The following is a 22815-nucleotide window of genomic DNA, read 5'->3' on the forward strand; positions in this document are numbered from 1 at the left end:
ATTTGTCTCCTTGTTTGTTTGTATGTTTATTTGTCTGTTTTTTCTGTCTATCTATTTGTTTGTTTGATTGGTTATCTGTCTGCTTGTTTGTTTGTTTCATTGTTGTACCTGGGGAATTAAATCAACAAAATAATATCATCTCAATATAAGAAAAAAAATATCCTCTAACTCTTTGTCTTTTTCTGTAGATGTGATATAAAACTTCTCTCACAAAACACATAAAAAATTCAGGCATCTGGAGCTTAAGAGACGAATAAATATTTTTTTTTTATTCTCTCAGAGCTTAACAGATCAGGAGGGAGATGGAGAAAATAAAAAAAAAACTATTAAAATAAAGTGAGAACAGCGATACTAGGCTTCAGAGAGGCTAACAATTCATTCGTTCGTATAAATCTAAAGAGACATTGAATTCTGTTATTTGCTAATTTTACATTTGGGAAAAAAAATTATAATCTCACGGGGAGTCGGTATTTTATGTCATTTCCGCCCATCTTTTGTTTTTCGTTCGATTTTTATTTTTTTCTAGTCAATATCGTTAAATAAAATCAAGCTCAATTCTTATATTAAAAAAAAACCAAGAGATTTTATTTTTACTTTATTATTTGGTTCATTCCCAAATATGTTAAAATTACAAAAAATGCCTCACTTGAATGGATGTATTGGATGAGCTTCTGTTCTTCTTTTGTTTCCAGTCGTCTTATTATGTGTTGTGATCAGACGTCAATATAAAAAACACAGCAACAAGGTATCTATACTTCTTGACGTTTATAGATGAAGGAAAGGGGGATTTAAACTCTAAAAACATATAATTCAATACAACAAAAAGGATACAATAAGTTCTAAAACACCTACGCGTGTTTCCGATCGGCTTTTGTTTCAGTGTTGACATTTAGTTACACCCACACCCGCCCTCGCGTTTATTTTCTGTAATCAAATCTAATTAGCCCTATTTTTTATGACCTTTATAATTTACAGCTGATGGGAAAATAGGATGTTTAACTTTGATATCTAATAAAGTTCAAACGAGTGTTAAAGTTTATTATGAGACTTTAAAAAGAAAATCCTATCGAGCGAAGCAAATCTTCTTTATATCGTTTATGAATATAGACTTGTGTTATGAGGTACAGTAGAGTCAAGACGCACGATATTTATAATCCCTGGCGTTTATGGTCGTGACTAACAATAAAAAAAAGAGACCTTAATCAGTATTATATCTTCATTTTTACACAAGAAGCCAAAAATAAATTGCATAAGGGTGGGTTATTTGGGTGACCCACTGCTCGTCATTTGTTTGTTGCTCCTGTTTCTATACTGCGGGGATCTAAAGTCTATAATATGATATCAAATTGAGCTATTTAATAATCATACACTCCTCTATCACTCATATTCAAAGAGTCATTTACTAATTTCTCACACTGGAGAAGCTTAAATAAGATAAAACAAATAAGTTAAGAGAGTTCAGTCATTTCGCGTGTCTTTCGATCGTTTTTTGTTTGTTAATAATCGTAACTCATATTCAGGCATCCATAGTCTGAAAACCCCCAACTATGTACGTAATTCATCGCCTTGATTTAAATCCTAACCGTTTAATATCTAATATAAAAGTCATTTGGGATATATTTACTCACTTTACATAACTAGAAGAGGTTAAATAAGGTCAAATATATATAATATCCTTAGAGTAAAGTTATTTAGTACGTATTTTGCCCCTCCATTACACATTTCAGGCACTTGATTTCCTACATCTATACAAATCAAACAAAATCACAATCTTAAAGAGTATTTAACCCTCTCTAACTACAATAAAGGACCACTTAACTACATCCTTAGTTAATTATACACTATTGAAAGAGTTTAAATAAGGTGCGAAAAAAATATATATACTTCCTACTAGGCGAGTCATTTGGCGCTCTTACCGCTCGTCTTTTGTTTGTTGTTTACCTTTCTTCTCGGCCAGAATTGTCTCACGGCTTCGTATGTCTCTCAAGGGGTTTGTTTTTCATTATGTCTCGGTTGATTCCCAATTGGGTTTGTTTCGCTTTCCTTAATATTGGCTTTTATTTTTTATTTTTTGCCTTTCTCTTGACTTTCTCTATTGTTTTTTCTTTATATCTTGAATTTCTCTTGCGTTTTGCGTCTCTCTTGACTTTCTCTTTGATTCTCTCTTGTTTTTCTCTTTCGGTTTGCCCTTCCCTTGTCTTTCTCTTTTTCATTCAGTTTCCTTATTATTTTCTCTTTTTCTTATTTCTTTCACCATTAAAAATTGGGTTTAGTATTTTATCTTATTTTCTTTTGCCCTTTATCTCTATCTACCTATCTATCTACCTATCTCTCTACCTATCTCTCTACCTACCTATCTACCTATCTCTCTACCTATCTCTCTACACAAGTGGTGTTCATCTACACGTTAAAAGTCTTTATATTTCATCCAAATATTTCGCATAAAAAATCTCTCATAACCAAAGATTTTCCTGTGTTTTTATTTTATTTATTTGTTTTTTTAAATTATCAAAATGATCAGGTTATTTTTATATTTATTTAAATTTATGAATCGATCAAATTTTTTTCTTCATTTAAATGCAATAAATTAGCGCATATATGTGTGTGTGTGTGTGTATGTGTGTGTGTGTGTGTGTGTGTGTGTCAAAAAGTAATTAGTTTGGCTATAAATCCACCCAAAATTAATGCAATTACGGAAGAGATATTTTATAACATCATCAATAACAAAACAAACAAATAACATTAATAACACCCATAACAATAACATTAATAACAGAAATGGAACCTACAACAAAAACGTGAACATCAAGAACAACAACAACAATAATAGTAATAACCGCAATAACAGTCATAACAACAATACCATCAATAACAGCAAAAAAAACATCAATAACAACAACAATAACAGTAATAACATCAATAACCGCAATAACCACAATAACAGTAATAACGTAAATAACTGCAATAACAACATCAATAACCGCAATAACCGCAGCACAGGCAAGGGAGATGTGATAAGGTTAAACTGCGTTGCCACGGACTGAAATAGATCCAGGTGTGGTGAGAGGGAGAAAGAGAGAGGGAGGGGGAGAGGGTGAGGAGGGAAGGGAGTAGGAGGGAGAGAAGAAGGGTGGAGAGGAAGTAGGTAAGAGGGAGTGAGAAAGAGAGAGGGAGGAGGGATGGAAGGAGGGAAGGAAGGAGAGAGGGAGAGACGGGAGTAAGAGAGACGGGAGTAAGTAAGACGGGGTAAGTGAGAGTGGGGGAGGGAGAGAGAGGGAGAGGGCACAAAGAATGAGAGAGAATAGTGTAATATTTTTTAAAGTAGCTAGAGAGAGAGAGAGAGAGAGAGAGAGAGAGAGAGAGAGAGAGAGAGAGAGAGAGAGAGAGAGAGATAGCTGAAAGGAGGTAAACAAACAAATGCCAAGCAGAATGTAAACAATCACGATTACCTGGGCTAAAATATTTTCACAAGCTAGCAAGCAACGGTAAGAGGTAGCGGGACACTATATTATAACACGCCCTCTCTTTTCCCCTTGGCACAGCGGGGTGATATGACGTCAAATAATAACAAAGGATTTTTTGCGGCGTTTACGTGTATTTTAGAGATTTGATTTTTTCGTTTGTTTTATGTTTTCGGTTTCTAGAGGGTTTATGTTTTTTAAAGAAGTTTTTAATTTGTGGTTGTTTTCGATTTTTAGGAGGTGTTTTCGATTTTTAGGAGGTGTTTTCGATTTTTAGGATGTATTTTCGATTTTATTGGATGATTTCGAATTTCAGAAAGTGTTTTAAAGTTTTCACAGTCCTTTTTAGAGATTACAGACTCTTCAAGCCCGCAGACGATAGCTTCACATTCTTTGACGAAGTTTTCAGCTTTTCAGATTCTGTTTTCCTGTCATCGTATTGGCTGTCGTGAGAGCTAAGCCAGCCAATCACCTGGAGGCTGGCTCTGGGAGTGCAGCCAGAACACGTCATCGTATTGGCTGTCGTGTGAAGGGAGCCTGCCAATCATATCTCATTTTAAAGACAAGGAAGTGACAAAACACACTTAAGATCTTTTTTCTTCTTCTCGCAAGTGAAGTTTAAAGACACACATGCAGTTAAGGTTGATTTTCACAACGATATTAATGTCATTTTACCCACCATCTTTGTGCCAGAGATTACGTGAGTCAATCAAAAACATTCTTTAAAGTTACGATTGAGATGAAAGCTTAACTTAAGAGCGTCTAAAAATACTAATCAAACCAATCAACAGGTATTTTAATCTTAATCTTTGTGAATTTCTTGGTATATATACAAATGTCAGGTAATTCTGTGTTTTTTTTCCGCATTCGTGTGTTCTTAATTTCCCGCCATTTTTTTAGCTTCACCTTCGGGCTTTTCGTCTTTTAGTAATCTCACGCTGACGTCATGACCCCCCACACCCCCTCCCACACACACACCCCCACACCCCCCCCCACAAACACCCCCCACACACACTTAACCCGTAACAACGCCATCTATCAACAAATACAATTACTACCTTCATAAATACTTGCCCTAATCTAAATACTATTGATACACCAATTATCTTGCCTCATTATCAGAATATATTAGGTACAAATTATCAAGATAATCGATAATACACGTGGATATTATAGATAACTACCGTTGTGTTGAGACAATTATACGTCATTATTAATACTTAGGTACTCTATATACTTAAATTGATGTGTGTGTGTGTGTGTGTGTGTGTGTGTGTGAGTAACAACAAAACAAACACATCAAATTAAAAAATAAAAAACAGGTGGAATTGCGTTAGACCAAAACAAATAAACAACAACGACAACAAAAATGAGGAAGGAGAGAGAGAGAGAGAGAGAGAGAGAGAGAGAGAGAGAGAGAGAGGAATAAAAAACAAAGAAAATTGGATAAATTGGGTGAGGGAAGCCACAAGAGATGTAATGGACTTAATAGGATTCACTCAGTCTCCTCATATTATCCAAAATAGGAACTGGTGGTGACAGAGAGAGAGAGAGAGAGAGAGAGAGAGAGAGAGAGAGATAACACGGCAACTTCGAGAGGAGGCGATCAGTAGAAGCCCTGAACAGGAAGGAGTTAATCGTCCATTTCGGAACTGATACGCCGAAGGAAGTAGGAAGAGAATGAAAGAGAGAAAGGGAAAGAAGGGAAGAGAGAGGGTAAAGGAGAAGGATGAGGGTTCAGGAGAGAGAGAGAGAGAGAGAGAGGGGGAAAGGAAGAAGAAAAACAAGAGGAAAAGCGAAAAGAAAGAGGAGGAGGAAGAAGAGAAGAGAAGAAGGCGAAGAATGATCAGGCATGCAAATGAACACAACAGTATTTACCTCAGCGTCAGTCTGGAGGCTAACTGGCAACCCCCTCACGTTAGGCACATAGTTGCTGAGTTTCCCGTCTTTGGCAATGACGTCATAGTCTAACTAAACCTAACTTTCAATCTCATATGTACCCCAAATACACAATCATACGTAAATAAACCTAAATTAAAACAAAACTAAAAGATTTATTATTTATCTTTAATATTACGTAATTACAGACAAAACCAACATATAAAATTATACCCAAATTCTGGTTAGGTTAGGTTAAGTGAACAGTGTTTTAATGTCCGTATTTTAATGGGGGATAAATATATATAATTTTTAATTTTGTTATTTTATGGGGGATCATAAAGAACAAAATTTGGTAATATAATTTGGGTGAGTTATTTTCATTGAGTTTATATTTCTATAGGAGGAGAGTCATGGTGTGTGTGTGTGTGTTATAAGCTTAGCGGATATATAAGCTTATGGTGACTGAAACACTATAAGCTTTAACGGCTATACAAGCTTATGGTGACCTAAACACAATAAGCTTTAACGGCTATACAAGCTTATGGTGACCGAAACACAATAAGCTTTAACAGCTATACAAGCTTATGGTGCTGTAATGGTGACAAGGATAATAAGCTTTTTTTTACGGATTACACTATTAAAAAAATTCACCAGTGACGTCAGAATATGCGATCGAAGTGGGTGATGAGCAACAGGAATTAACCAAATAAACCGAGAGGAGTAATTAGCTGACGAACAGTTTTACTTCGAGGAGGATTTCGGATTTTCAGCTGACGAACGCTTGTTGTTATTGTCTGGGGTTTTCGACGAGGGGGGTTGTTTTAGTTTTCATTTGATGATATTATGATCTCTCTCTCTCTCTCTCTATGTAACACCTGTAATGTCTTTTGTAATGCTGATACGAAAACACCTTTGTACTGTCTGTCTGTCTGTCTGTCTGTCTGTCTCTTTCTCTCTGTCTCAACACCAAACACCTTTGTACTGTCTGTCTGTCTGTCTGTCTGTCTCAACACCAAACACCTTTCCAATACCTCTTTTAACACCAGCAGACGCCACACCCACCTAACCACCCCACCCCACCCCACCGCCCCCTCCTCTATGGTTACCCAGAGCACTTAATGGGTAATGGGTAACGCTCCGGGTGATGGAATGGGCCCCATTAGCCGGAGGAAATAGTGATGCTTATCCCATGACCCAGTTGTTTACTTCTACAGTCCCTTGAAAGTTGGATTTTTTTTCATGTAACTTTCGAAGAGTTTTTTTTGCGTGGTGGGGGGGGGGTTCAGAAGGGCATCTAAGGTACAGTAATACGTAGTTGTTACAGTTAATTTCGTAGTTATGAGTGGATTAGGTAGTTTGGGTACAGGATATTATGTGGGTAGGTTACAGGTGTAGTTAAGTTACAGTGGATTACGTGGTTTGGGTACAGGCAATTAAGTAGTTACGATGGAGAAATTAACCCCTCTCTCTCTCTCTCTCTCTCTCTCTTTTAAGTCTCTTTTACTACTCTATATAACTCTCTTTCATCTTATCTCTTTAATCCCTTCTGTATGCTTCACAAACTCCTTCCGCCTAAAATAAAAATATCTTTTTTTTCCTTCTAATTTTCACAGAGATCAAGAGCTGTAAGCGAGGCACTAGACACAAGCAATTCCAACTAAAGAAAAACTACAGAGGAATAAAAGAGGAGAAACACACACACACACACACACACACACACACACACACACTGCATATTTTCCCCGAGTAAATAACTAAAGGATTCAGACACGAGTGAAATTTTGTGTTTTTATTTTTTCGGTAATTCTCAGTGGGATTGGGGTTCCTTGCTCCTCAGCCCACTAGCGTTATGGTCTCCTCTTCCTCCAACTTCTTCATTATCGTCTTTTATCGTTATACACGCAAGTCATCCATCGATCATACAGTTCTATTGGTGATGTATAATTTCTACTAGCGTCCGTAACATTATTCATAGTGTATAAAATGTAGAAATCACAATTCAAAAATGACAAAATATAATAAGACGCAAAGATCCAGTAGAAATGGCGGCTGCGGTAGCTTTATTGATATACACTTCACGTGCATCGATCACGGAGCTATAAACCCAACTTCACGGAGCTATAAAATAAAAGGAACGACCCTTGTTTACAGAAGAGACCACAGTCCCATTGAATTTTTTTAAAACACAGTGTGTAAAGACTTTATCATTATTTTCCGTCAAAAAGGGCTATTTTATCCATATTTATATCAATACCAAGGAGAAATATTCACAGAGGTTCGTAAGATGAATATTACTCATGACTAAATAAACACGAACGCATTTGATTGATTAACTTGAGCTAAAAAACAAAAACGAATCAAAATGGCAACAAAATTAAGCAAAGACTCTCTTTCCTTGACTACATAAAATATTAAAACTCACCATTGATGTATCTCACGTAAATAGAGAGAAAGCGAGAGAAATAATGAGAGAGATAGAGAGAACGCAAGAAATGAGAGGGCGCGAGGCTATTATTTCCCGCCACATATCGCTACAACATTCATAACCTCGCTGACGTCTCCAGGTGCGATTCAGATACATAAAAACGCTCGCAGGCAGAAAATTATACCAATGAAATAAGATAAATTAATGTCAGGTACAAAGAGAATCGCAAGGACGTAAATAATTGGAAATCGATTCACGAGTAACATGACTAAAGTGAATAATAATAATAATAATAATAATAATAATAATAATAATAATAAAACAAACCAGGACGTGGGATTAGCTGCAGGAAGACAGACATACAATATCTTAGTATAATTATGTATACTCCCACCTGTATCATGTACCTGTATACCACCTCCCCACACCTCCCCTCCCCTTAACCACCCCCTTCCTTCCCCTCTGCACTTCTAATTGGATTTATTTCTGATTGAAGTGAAATTTCTGGGAAACGTGATTATTTGGCGAGGCAAAACTCAGGGTGAACCTTATTTAAACCTGACCTGGTACCGATTCACGGGGAGGGGGTGGGGGGTTGTTACAGGAGGATGAAAACAATGATAATGATAAGAAGAAGAAATGATAAAATGTAGAATAAAAGTAATATAAATAATAGTAACAAATAACTACTAAAAATAACGATAACAATAATAATAAGTAGTAGTAGTAGTAAGAAAAATAAAAAATGGCTTGTCTGCAAGTGCATTCGTTTATTGTTGTGTATGTGTGTGACTGTCATATGTTGGTATATATTACGTTGCACACACACACACACACACACACACACGCCCGTAGCGTAAACAAAGGACGTAATTTTCTTCCGAGTTTAATTCACTTCGTCAACACAGTGAGGTCGTATCTGGGGGGTTGCTGGAGGAGGTCAGGTCGTGTCAGGTCACGTATACAATCCCTTTAAGTCATGGTAGGACGTGTAGAATCTTTCTCCTCATTCTCTCCTCTCTCCTTTTCCCTCACTTTCCCTCTTCATCCTTCCCCTCATCTATCCCTCTCCACCTTCCCTCTCCTCTCTCTCCCCCCATCAGTGAGAGAGGGAGGACCGTATTGCATTGTCAGTCATTCAGTTAAAACTTTCTCAACTATCCTAACCCCTTGAAAAGACTTCTCTCTCTCTCTCTCACATACATACATACATACAGACAGACAAAAACACGCAAACACCCACCCAGACAGTCATACAGCCACACAGCCACACAGCCAGACATACAGACGCCCAGACAGACACACAGACGCCTACTAAAAATATTCCCACACACACACACACACACACACACAGGGCGCGAGGCTTATCTCACCCAACAGCAGAGAGTAGGTCGGATAAGGTCGGATGGTGACTAAATCTTTGATATATGTCAAGATATGAAGGGACTGAGTGAAAGGATATAGGGCTAGCTTTATTAGAGAGAGAGAGAGAGAGAGAGAGAGAGAGAGAGAGAGAAAGAGAGAAAAAAAAAATGATTCAGTTAAGATTCATATACCCAGACCTGACAAACAAAAGTAAACAAGATATCAATCGCAAACAAACTACAAACACTACTCTCAAATCCTACCGCAAACAGCTGCAAACACCAACCACTAACCGCAAACAAACCGCAAGCAAAAATTTCTTTAATCTCCAAGTAACCGTAAACCATGTTGAGAGAGGCAGGCGGGGAGGGAGAGAGAGGGAAGGGAGGAAGGGAAGGGAAGGGAGGAAGTGAGAGGGAAGGGAGAGAGAAAGAGAGGGAAGGGGGTGGGGGCGTGAGGTCCAAAAATATGCTCAGTTGCCCAAATTTGGTTATTCAGTTCAGCACCATTAGCAACTGTTAGAGTGTGGGGGGGAAAGCTTTAGGGGGGGAGAGGGGAGGGGGAAGGGAGGTTTGGGGGGAGGGGGTTTTGGGGGGTAGGTTTTGGATTTCTGTCAGTCTCGGATCTGTTTGATGTTGGGTTCGTTTAGTGTTGGGTTCGTTTGGTGTTGGGTTCGTTTGGTGTTGGGTTCGTTTGGTGTTGGGTTCGTTTGGTGTTGGGTTCGTTTGGTGTTGGGTTCGTTTGGTGTTGGATTCGTTTGGTGTTGGGTTCATTCGGTTTCGGTCTCTTTAAAGTCATAGTTCTGTTTAAATCTCGTCTAGTACAATCTCCCTGGCTCGTGTGATTAAGGTCTCAAACAATCCAGGTCTAGCCTAATTAATCCCTACAAATCACTTAACTCCTCAAATCTAACTCAAACCTTAACTACCATACAAAACACTCTAATTGCCCTACCCACCGTCCCTTCCGAGTCGTACACTACTAAACCATCGTAACTATCCTACAAGAGACACCCCACAAGCGAATGAGGTCGTTAGAGATATTTAATGAGGTAACAACCACAATAATCCACCGTCTCGCTCCTTTTGAAATGTAACGACAGTGCTAGCGAGCGAATTGGGTCGTTAGGTTGTTAATGAGGAAACTAGAGAGAGAGAGAGAAAGTGAGATTATTTTGGAAAAGTTTTAACCACAACAACCACAATAACAACCACAACAACCACAACAACAACCAAACTACAACAACAACAACCACAAAAACAACAACCACAGCAACAACCACAACAACAACCACAGTAACAACCACAACAACAATCAACCACAGCAACAACCACAGCAACAACCACAGTAACAACCACAACAACAATCAACCACAACAACAACTTTTTCTTAAAAAATGGCGCAGTAAAACACATACTGTACAAGGCAGGAAAATATTCTAACCCAAAACCCCGATTGTTCCGTCAGACACACCCACGCACACACGTCACACACACGTCACACACACGTCACACACACAAGATGGAACCCCCAGTATAATGAATATATGTTTAATATGATCGTAGAGTGACTGACATGTAATTGGTGTGGTAATGACGTGTTGTTAATGTGGTAATTGATGAGTTATTGACGTGTTATTGATGAATTTTGAACATGTCATCAATATATTCTCACAGTGTCATCACCCCGTGCACAAAACACCCCCTTCCTCCCCTCCCCCTACCCCTCCCCATCTTTAAACACATTTCCTAAACACTTTTAAAAATTCAATATGAAAAAAAAAAGACGAAAAAAGCATTCTAATCTTTTTTTAACTCGTATTTATCTACAAGAATTCCCATAAACTGGAATAAAATAGCTCTAACTAGTTGGCTATACATTTTGCGTGTTTTGGCAAGGGGATGGGGAGGGGGGGGGGAGTAAAAGCGAATTGAATAATATTATGAAAGAGGAATGAGAGGGAAGAGAAAGGAGGAGAAAGTGGGGAAAGTTTTGCTGTTATTTTACGGTGAATTTATTTTGTTTTCTCTGTCAACACGACGCACTTTTCTCCTACTTCCTCCTTCTCCTCTTCTTCTTCTTCTTCTTTCTCTCCTTCACTCCTTCCCCTCACCTCTCCTTCTTTCCTTAATGCTAGTATTGTGAAGGAAGGGGTGACGAAGGAATGAGGGAGAGAGAGAGAAAGAGAGAGAGAGAGAGAGAGAGAGAGAGAGAGAGAGAGAGAGAGAGAGGACGGGAGGGGAGAGATCTATAGAGAGAATAAGACAGACAGACAGATAAATACTCGAAAGAAGACATAATAAATACGTTTAAACCACCCAGAGAAGAAACAAAAACAGACAATCAGACGAAAACAAAAACACAAACACCGAAAAACAATCAAACAAAACCCCTAAAACCCCAAAAAACCCCAAAATACAAAAACAGTAGACGCACCACCACTACAACCATCACCATCACCACAGCGCACTATAAACACCACCATCCCTCTCACCCAAAACAAAGGAGCATCACTAACGTAGGATAGGATCTTCCATCAAGACGTCTTCAGACCTCCCCAACACCCCATCTACCACCTCCTCGAACTTCCTCGTTAACAGTAGGTTCTTCACTTTATTGCACCCTACCAGGCCCTTAAAAAAAATCCTTCCCCAGTCTTTCCAATTTCTATCTCCCTTCTTACCCACCTCACTGCGTACCTACCCACCTCCCTGCGTACTTACCCACCTCCCTGCGTACCTACCCACCTCCCTGCGTACTTACCCACCTCCCTGCGTACCTACCCACCTCCCTACCATCTCACCCACCTTCCGATCTCCTTAACTATCTACCTCCCCACCTACCAATCACTCCATTAACCACTTCCCTATCAACCACCCCACCTACCCACCAACCTACCAACCACCCCACCTACCCACCAACCTACCAACCACCCCACCTACCCACCAACCTACCCCTACCAACCACCCCACCTACCCACCAACCACCCCTCCTACCCACCAACCTCTCCACCCACCTGCTGACCACATCACAGGTAGACATCACACAGGTAGTTACACCTTGGCAAATATTCCCCGGCCGTCTGGAGCTGCCAAGTGATGTTAATTAACCTTATTGTTACCTGTCCGGAGAGAGAGGGAGGTGGCTGATGGAAGATGGGACAAGGAGGAGGGGAGGGAGGTAGGGCAGGAGGAGAAGGAGGGAGGTAGGGTAGGAGGAGAAGGAGGAGGGAGGGAGGTAGGGCAGGAGGAGAAGGAGGTGATGGATGATAGAAGAGGAGGAGAGGGGAGAGGATAGGAGGAGGAGGTAGGGTAGGGGGAGGAGGTAGGGTAGGGGGAGAAGGAGTAGGAAGAGAGGGAGAGGAAGGGAGGCGGAGGAGGGGAGGGAGGAGTGCGAACTTGAGGAGGAGGAGGTGGATGATGGAAGAGGGGAAAGGGAAGAGAAGAAGGAGGGGAAGATGAAGAGGAGGGGAAATGGGGAAGAAATACGAGAAAGACGGAAAGATAGAGGAAGTAGAGAGGAGGAGGAGGATGAGGGAGGAAGGGAAGAAAACGAGAAAGAGGGAAGAGAAGGAGGTAAAAGAGGAGAAAAGGAGGAATGAAGAAAGAGGGGAAAGACGAGGTAAGGGGAGATGTGTGATATCAGATTTGAGGGGAAGGGAAGGGAGGAAGAGGGGGAGGGAGGGGCGAAATGGAAGATAAGAGGAGGGAAGGGGAGGGGGAGAGAGTGAGGAGAGCGTCAGAATATAAATACCTTTACCGAGATATTTAACAGACAGACAGACAGACAGACAGATAAATACTCGTATAGACAAAGAGACAGATAGATGACAGACAGAAACATAAACAGTAAGACAGACAGGCAGACAGACAGGGTGGAGGGTGACGGTAAACCAAAGTAAACTTGACCACTGACAGATGGTAAACTCCAGAGATGGATGGCTTTGTTTACTGTCATCGTTCCCTTGGTAACTGCACGCCCTTCGCACGCCTTCCATGGTCACCACACGCCTCCCTAGTTACCTACGCCTTATGACGCGCCTTCCCACGCCCTCATGACCTCACTCACACTGAGCCCACACCACCCAGGTTTATCCAAGCTTACTCCCACGCTAGCACGGCCTCTCATACACACACGCCTACACGCCCTGTCATACCTGTACGCACGCCACAACACCTACACTCCCTACCACGCCTCTCTACGACATTTCACAACAACTGTCACCCCGTATTAAAGATCACTGATTTACACGCCTCCCCCCTACCACGCCTCTTGTCACTAAGCCAATAACACGCCTCCCACGCCTCCTCCAAACTAAGGATCTCACTCTCCTCCTGCTTCCCCCACTCCCTCCCACGCCACTTACACGCCAAGGATTTTACTCTTCTGTCTCCCCACACCACTTCAACGCCACTTCCACGCTTCCCCACACCCCTTCAACGCCACTTCCACGCTTCCCCACACCACTTCCACTCCTCCCGATGCTACTCACACGCCCTTCCATCACCTATATCCCAAGCTCGGGCGCCCTCCTTCCTTCCTCCTATTAATCTTCTGCCATTTAGGAGTCCCAGTGAAGCGAGGAAGAGGAGGAGGACTGAGTAGGGAGGAGGAGTGAGATTGAGTAGGGAGGAGGAGATGGTGATGGTGGTGGTAAATAAGAAGGAGGAGGAAGGAGTGAGTAGGAGTAGGGGTCAAGAGGAGGTGGTGGTGGTGGTGAAGGACGATAAAAAATGGGTAATTGGGAGAAAGAGGAATAAGAAGAGAAGGAAGAGATGGAGGAGGATTTACAAGAGGAGAAGGAAGAGGAAGAAGAGGAAGGAGAGGAAGATAACTAAAAACCTTATGATATCATCTCATCCTGATCCTCCAACCTATCAAAATCCTTGCGTATGGTGAGAGAGAGAGAGAGAGAGAGAGAGAGAGAGAGAGATTAAAAGAGCCATAAAGAGACAGATAAAGAGAGGAAAATACCCAAACAAACCAAGAGAGATTAAACTTCACCCAGAAACGATAATTTCTACCCATACGTACGATTCTCGGTCAATATATGTAAACAAAACGATACCATCTCACACCCCATAACTCAGACGAGGTAGATTACTTATGTTAATTTTTCTCCCGTCAACCCTAGCTTACTCACACCTATACGTCATAAGGGCAAAATATGGGTCTTGTTGATGCCGTTTTGTTGACAGATTTCGGAGAGAATGGGAAGGTTATGTGGCTTACCTGAGTCGAGTGGAATTTAGTTTTTTTTTTTTTTTAGGTTAAAATTCTAATTGGATTGACGTTACATGGATATATTCTCTCCCTTTCCCTCTTTCCCTCTCTCTCTTTCTCTCTTTTCTCTCCTTCTTATACCCCTCATTCATCACTCTACTCGCCAAGAATTTCACTACAGCCTAATGTTTACCCCTCCCGACTGTCATTTGTTTTACGGACGCCATGACACACCCCAACGTAAACAACAAGAGACTGGCTGACGACTGGCCTCAGGTTTACGCGCGAAATTTTCCTGAAACACTCTCTCTCTCTCTCTCTCTCTCTCTCTCTCTCTCTCTTTTTTATTAATTTTCTTTCCTTTGTGTTTTTGTTATAATTTTCTCCTATCCTATCCTATCCTATCCTATCCTTCCTTCCTTCCTTCCTTCTTCGCTCGCCTGTTCTCTCTCTCACTCTTTCCAGTGGTTTATCTGTTTCTCCTTTTCCTCGCTTTTTCTCTCTTCCCTTTCTTTCTTTCTTATCTATTCCTGTTCCTCCCACTTCGTCTTTATTGATTTTACAATCTTTTCTATTCTCCTTCCTTCACTTATCTATCTCATTTTTTCCTTACAATTCTCCCCTATTCCCTCTACATTCTCCTTCCTACATACATCCTCTCCTCTTCTTCTCTTCCAATGATTTCTTTCTTCTTACTCTTCCTCCTCTTTCTCTTTTCCCTTCCGTTCCTCTCTCCTCTCTCTCTCTCTCTCTCTCTCTCTCTCTCTCTCTCTCTCTCTCTCTCCTCCGGTAATTCTTTATCGTTCTTCTTCTTCATTTTCACGTTTTCTCACCTTCTCCTCCTTCTCACCCTCTCTCACGCCCTGTCTTTCTTATCTTCACTTCCTCTCCTCCTCCTCCTCTTTCGTTTCCATTCTTTGTTCGTTCCCTAAACAATCACGGTTCTATTGTTATTCTCTCTCTCTCTCTCTCTCTCTCTCTCTCTCCAGCATGGGGTGATCCAGGGGCCAGACACCAACACTCCACTGATGAGAGATTATTTCAAAATACACCCTGTTGCTGTTAACATCCTGGAGAAAACATTTGACAGGTGGGTATAGGGTGGTTAGTAGTGGTGTGTGGGGATAGTGGTGGGGGACAGGGGTGTAGAGGTGGGGTAGGGGGTGGGGTAGGGGTGGGGTAGGGGTGGGGTAGTGGGGTGGAGTAGTGGGGGGATAGGGGGTGTAGGGGTGTGTGGGGGATAGTGGGGTGGGTAGGGATAGTGGGGGTGTAGGGGTGGGGGTGTAGGTGGTGGTGTAGGTGGTGTAAATGGTGGTGAAAGTGTGTTAGTGAGATTGTTTAGGTGAAAGGGGTAGGGGTGTCTTCCTCTCTTTTCCTCACTCTCCTCCTACCTCTCCCATCTTCCTTTTCCCTCTCCCTTCTCCTTTTTTCTACCTTCGCTTGACCATACTCCAGTCTTCCTCTCCCTTCTCCTTCCCTCCCTTCTTTCCTTTTTTCTCTTCCCTTCTTCTCCCTTCCCTCCCTTCTCCCATCCCTCTCTTCCTCTCCTTTCCCTCTCCTCCTCCCTTCCTTCATTTTCTTCTAATCACATTTTTCCTCTCTCCTTCTCTTTACTCTACTCCAATCTTCCTCCTCTACCCTCGCTTCTCCCTCCCCCTCTCACTTTTCCTTGTGAGATCAGAGGCAGGTGAGTGTGACAGATGAGCGGGAGAGTGGGTGTGAGTGTACGACGCCGAGTGGGGGAGAGGGGAGAGAATATGAGAGGAGAGAGAGAGTATTCAGCACACCTCCTCCCCACCATCGCCCCCACCCCGTCCATCCCCACTACCCACAACACAAACATAACCACGCCACAACTACATCAAGACACTGCTGCCTTGTAATAAACCACACTGCCTGCACGAGAAGTTAACTAGTGCCTGGCGAATCCTACCCTCCCTTACTACTCTCCTCCCCAACTCCCTTATCTCCTCTCACGTTCCTCAACCTCATCTCTTCCAACTCCACACGTAAATGGAAAGTTTCGCCAGATGAACGCTTATCGCCGCCCACCTCCTGTCTACAGCGACCTCCTCATTACCGTCAAATGACAGACCTCGCCTCGCACATGACAGACATGACATGGACAATGACAGACACAAGGACGGGGAATTATGACACAAATAGGGACACGGTAGACACGAACGGCTGTTATCTGCTGCTAGTTGGCATGGTGAGGGACTGTGAGGGGTGGGAGGGGGGTGGGAGGAAGAGGAGGGGAAGAGGAGGAGGGGGAGGAGGGGAGGAAGAGGAGGGGAAGAGTGGAGGAGGAAGAGGACGGGGAAGAGTGGAGGAGGAAGAGGAGGGGGAAGAGTGTGGGAGAAAAAGGAGTGTTAGAGGGGAATGGAGGAAAAATGTCAGAGAGAAGGTGGAGAGAACGGGGAGGAATGTGGGAGAAGAAGGATAAGTGATGGGAACTATAGGGAAAGGAGTGTACATGGGAGAGGAAGACTAAAGTATTATGGAGGGAATGGGAGAGAGATACGGAAAGGGACAATTTGTTGTGGAAGAGAACAGGTGGTAAATGGAAGAGGTACCAAGGTAGCAATGGATTTGTTGTACTCAGCTGAACTAAATCGTCTGTATTAAAAACGCATTTACGCTTTGCGTTTGTGGCGTATGGCGTGCGTAATATTGGCGTATGAGAGAGAGAGAGAGAGAGAGACCCATGTATATCCATGACTGTATTCCCCATGTGCGTATGCTAAAAAAATACGTCGTATGTGTGTGTGTACGCCATGATGACATAGCGTATATGTGCGTAACACTTAACATGAGCACAAGTGATAGGCAGATAACTCCTCTCTCTCCTCTCTCTCTCTCTGACATGACACACGGGAATGAGAATAAAATATGACATGGCCAAGAATAACAAACAGACATAACATGATCAAGCTGACGTGACAGTAACATGACCTGACAGTAACATAACGTGACAGTAACATAACGTGACGGTAACAAACATGACAGTAACATGACACACCTTCACATGACAGTAATATAACATGATAGTAACATGACATGAAACTAACACGACACATCAGCACCATAACGTAACACCGATATAACAAAGAGGTTTTCAGTGTTACAGCGACGTGTCTGGAGGTTAAGTTAAACTAATTGACTTACTGTAGTGTACCCTATGTGGCTTCCCCCTTCACTACTATTACTTACTTTCATTTTTTACATTTACATTATACGCATTTACAATTATATTTACATGTACAATATTATTCATACCTACTAACATTTTCATTGCGCACTTACATTTACATTACAACGAATGCATATTTACACTTACATTTGCAACATCATTTACAAACACTTACAAAATCACTTACATATACTTACATACACCTACATTTACACTACCATCTACCACACTTTTATACTTACTTACAAAACCACTTACACATATTTACACTTACAAATACACCACTTACACCAATTTTTACTTATACTTCAAGGTATACTTATGAAGGGAGGACATCTTCTCAAGCTAATTAATCAGACATTGGATTCTTGGCTTCTAATTAATTACGTTTTAATTTTCACTCAAGCTAAAATAAATTCCCCAGATTTTCTTGGAGTGTAAGTTAGAAAAGTGAATTTATAAGTAATTTATTTTTATTTTTTGACTTTTGTAAGTACTTTAGTGTGTCTGTAAATGTTCCAACACTGTCTGTATCTATGTCTGTCTATCTGTCTGTCTGTCTCACTGTCTGTCTCTACGAAAAAAAATCCTAAAAATATTAATAAAATTGTTTTTTTTACAGGTAATTGTAAAAAAAAAAAATACAATACTTTACGATTTTTTTGACGAATACAATAAAAATCTAACAGAATTGTCTTACAGTTTTTTGTTTTTATTTGTTTTTCTAAAAAAAATCAATACACAAACGTCGATCAAAAAGTTTGTATTTCTTTTTTTAACCTAACTGGAAAAAAAATACTCGGAAATAGCCCAGTCATCACACGTCAGAAAATTCTCGTACGATAAAATCAATATTCATCTCAGCCATCGTTCATTTTATACGAATATATATTTTTTTTAGTGCATATGTAAACGCTTTCAGAAGTTATAGTCAAACCTTTTCAATGTTTATGAAGAAATATTGAAAACAAATATATACAACTTTGGTCACAAATATGACGGCTTTTTTTTATTTAATTTTACATACGTGATTTTTTTTTTACATTATCATATACTTCAGAAAGTTTCCATTGTATTTCTATTTATTTTCTAAAGATATTAAATAAACTCAGTTATAATAAAACATTAAAATAAAATAACTTAAAAATATTAATATTAACATTATTTTATAAGCTAAATGTTTCTTTTTCTAAACTCAAATATTGCAATTATTTTTTCTTCTGTTTATGAGTTTAAAAAATAAGACCAAATCTCCATTGGTCACGAAATATTGGAACACACGATCCCAATAGTATCAATATTTGTTATTTTCGTTCGCAATAATTATATCATACACAAACGCCTTTTTTAAAAAAACACTGTATGTGTAAATATTACCAATAATTCCAATAGTATTTTTATATAATTCGTTTGGCTTATTTACACGTAAAAAAAATTACCCTGAAAAAAAATCACAAAGTTGGAATTTTTCGTCATGTGAACCTGAACGTGCATATTAAAATGACACTCGTGATGTTAGTGACGTAAACATGACGTCAGATATAGGTAGACAAACGATCCACTTCTCTACAAAAACAAAACACCGAGTGATGATGGATCCGGCAGGCTGATGACCCTGGTTGGTCATTCATATTTTTACATTGGTGAATATTATTTGTTGTTTTAGGGGCCTCAACTGCCAGGGTTTGTGCCGTTCAATATACCTCATTTTGCATAACGAACAACTGTAAAAAAAAAAAAAAAAAAAAATTCTAGCATTGGTATATTTATGAGCTATATGAACTTTATCGATTCCTCTGTAATATATATATATATATATATATATATATATATATATATATATATATATATATATATATATATATATATATATATATATATATATATATATATATATATATATATATATTTCAGTTATATTATTCTCTTATAAATTAATTTTACTTCAGTATCGCTAAATAAATAATTTAAATAAATAATAAGAATTACATTATTTAGACTACGTCTCTAATTAATATATAAAACTGCACTTAGGTAAACACAGAGGGAATACGAGCTTTTTTTTTTTTTTACGTGTATGTTCATGTTGGAAAAAAAAATAACGAACGCCTTCTCTGTTTTAAATGCCTCTTAATATTTGAGTTAAAATAGATTAGGTTAGGTTAAGTTGGAATTAGGTTGTTAAACTGAAATTGGTTATGTTAAATTAGCTTAAGTTATCTATAAATTAGTTTAGGTCAGGTTAAATTTACGTCAGTTAAGGTTAAATTAGGTCAGGTGCGCTTAGGTTTAACAAAGATAAAAGGCTAAGTTTGTCAAAAGTCACGTTCGGTTAAGTTAGACTAAGTTTGGCTAGGTTTTGGTGAGGCTAATCTCGGTCAAAAAAGTCCTGGAAACTTTCATCATCAAGTAAATATTTATGTTGCTATACCTACAACGACCAACACTAGACATCCATCCAACTGTATATTTATGTTACTGTACCTACCACGACCAACACTAGGACATCCACCCCACTGGATGTTTACATTTGGGGCATAATCATCAAGACCTAAATTCCAGTTTTGGACATTATAGGCAAGACGATCCAGGGTGAACTCTCAGCATACGACATTTCAATCTGGATGTTTCACTATAGGAGGCTTCTAGAAGGATGTTTGAGCCTAATATGTTTCAGAAGATATTTTAAACCTTAGATAATCCAGCTCTGGATATTTTTAATCCCAGGATATTTCAGTGTTGATGTTTTAGTATCGAGATGTGGAAAATTATGATGTGCGACCCTTCACCACACACACTTATCTTTACCAAGCTAATTTATCATAATTCAGAGTGTTCGTTCGTTTTCTGATGACATACAGCTGAGGTGATACTTAACTTTTTTACTAATAATCTTAAGTTTCATCTTGAGAGTGTGAGACTTTGAATCTTTTTAGTTAATATCAGTCTACTTGTAGGGCGGGGCGACGGGGGGGAGGGGGGGGTTAGTGAGGGGTCTCTTGGTGATAAGGGGGAGTGGGTGGATGAGACGTCGTGATGAACCAGACCGTATTGGCGAGTTGGCTCAGTCGAGGTGATGTTTCCTGAGTGTTTACCTCCCTTTCTCCCTTCTTTCCTCCCTTCATTTCTCTCTTTCTCCCTTCATTTCTCTCTCCCTTTTTCCTTCCTCTCTTTCTCTCTCCCTCCTCCAAATTACTAAATCTATCCAATATGTCCTTCAATTATCTCTTTAATCACCGTTGTTCTCATCGTCTGCAGTGAGTCGCTCCCAATGGCAACAAAAGATATGTTAACAAAAAAAAAAATTCTCCTCGTTTTCTTTCTAAATTCAGATGAGAAAAAAAAATAAATTCAGGCAAGAGGAATAAATTCATCGTATAAATTATAATGTAACACGGAGGCTCTTGTAGTCTCCACAGGTCATTGACTCTTGTATACTGACTCACACAGACACACAAGTTGTTCCGTGATTGTTTATTTATTTTTTTTCATTGACAGAATTTACCAAGATGAAACATATCTTAGTAACAGAGAACCATGACGTACCATCCACCCACGACCCGCCCATGACCCACGACCCTCCCATGACCCGCCCATAACCCCTCCCACCCCATTCGTTGCAGTTAAAGATGAATTAACACTCGGACAACTTGCTTTTGTTGTGGGCGTGACGAGGACACACCCAGGACTAGCTGATATAAAATCCTGAGTGTCTTAGAGTGAACAAAAGAGCTAAATTTGTCTTATAAAATTAACACCTCACTTATTACATTATTAACCTTGGTGAAAATTATAAAATATGAATTAATATCTTTTTATTGACTCCTATACCAAATTACGTAAACAGATTGGTGTGGGTTTTTTTTCAAGTTATTTTGTTTTCCGTTTTCATGAATTCCCTCCCCGGGCTCGAGGCGTCCAGTGATGCATCACCAGCGATCACCAACCCACACTCCACGACAGAGATACTGGGCAGCGACGACAGCCCCCAGTGTTTAGGGCCTGATGATGGGTCTGGTAGCGTCATCCAGCACCTTACCTGGGTGGAGGAAGATACGGACGGACTCTTGATACCTGTTGATCTAGTGTCGGGGGGGGGAGGAGACGCTCTCACACGCGTCCTCCCTCGCTCACCGTGAACACGCAACTGCCTGTCTCGCGCCCACCCTGCCCTCACCCCCGACCTCCGCTGTCACCCTAGTCTCATCCACCCCCCCACACACACACCCTTGTCATCATGCAAAAGCTCAAGTAGTATTACCAGTCAGGTGTTTACGGTAACGAACAATGCCAAGACGACCAGGTGTCATGTAGAGCAGCAGTACCAATACAGGACGTTAGACTGTGAGTGAGGGTATTAAAGTTGTTGTACTGTGTGGAAACTGGCTCAGTGTTCTGCGTTTCAACCCCACAACTGCTAGGACGCTTAAGGGTGTTTAATCAACAGGTGAAATAAAACTAAACTAACTAAACCTTAACGTAAAGTCATTATACAAAACATACACACAGGTGAATTCATTCGTACATTATATATCACCTGAAAAGATAATGATATTCTAACATATTCCACCTGAAGATTAATCACCCTGATGCTACCTGTGGGATTAGATTACGTTAGGTTAGATCAAGTTAAGGTTAGATTAGGTTAAGTTACGTTTGGGTAGTTAATTAATCTTCAGGTGATAAATACGACTAAGTACATGGTAACAGAATCACTCTAGGTCACTCGAGCTCTCAGGAACAATAGAGTCTCAGAGAACATCAACTATCGCAGCCGTCACAGCGAGAAGATGTGATGGGGGAGGTTTGAATTGTATGCCGAGACGGTAACCCCACTAGTTCTAACACCCCCCCCAAGGCTACTCACTCCAACAGCCACCCACCCAACACCCACCCACCCAACAACAGCTACCCGCCCAACACCCACTCCACCACCCAACAGCCACCCACCCAACAGCCACCCACCCAACAGCCACCCACCCAACAGCGCCACCCACCTAGCAGCCACCTGCCCAACAGCCACCCACCACCAACAGCCACCCACCCAGTAGCCACCCACCCAACAGCCACCCACCCAACAGCCACCCACCCAGCAGCCACCCACCCAACAGCCACCCACCCAGCAGCTACTCCCCCATAAACGTGCCACCTGTCAAATCAAATAATATAACCTCCTCTTCATCCATTTCACCCATTCATTCTCTCTTCCCTCTCCTTCATCCATCCATCCATCCTCTCTCACACACTGTCTCTCACTCTCTCTCACA

The 22815-nt window shown here is 40.6% G+C and overlaps 1 protein-coding gene across 1 annotated transcript in view; it reads right to left on the reverse strand.

Annotated features, from left to right (window-relative positions):
* The window catches only part of LOC121868401, an 89771-nt gene extending 68082 nt beyond the window's left edge, over nucleotides 1-21689 (reverse strand). Inside the window, exon 1 of the mRNA XM_042369007.1 lies at nucleotides 21588-21689. The gene's annotated coding sequence lies outside the window, so the exon portion shown is untranslated. The remainder of the gene's footprint in view (nucleotides 1-21587) is intronic.
* Nucleotides 21690-22815: the final 1126 nt, after the last annotated feature.

This window comes from Homarus americanus, unplaced genomic scaffold (genome assembly GCF_018991925.1).
Source record: "Homarus americanus isolate GMGI-L3 unplaced genomic scaffold, GMGI_Hamer_2.0 scaffold19318, whole genome shotgun sequence".
Taxonomy (NCBI): Eukaryota; Metazoa; Arthropoda; class Malacostraca; order Decapoda; family Nephropidae; genus Homarus; species Homarus americanus.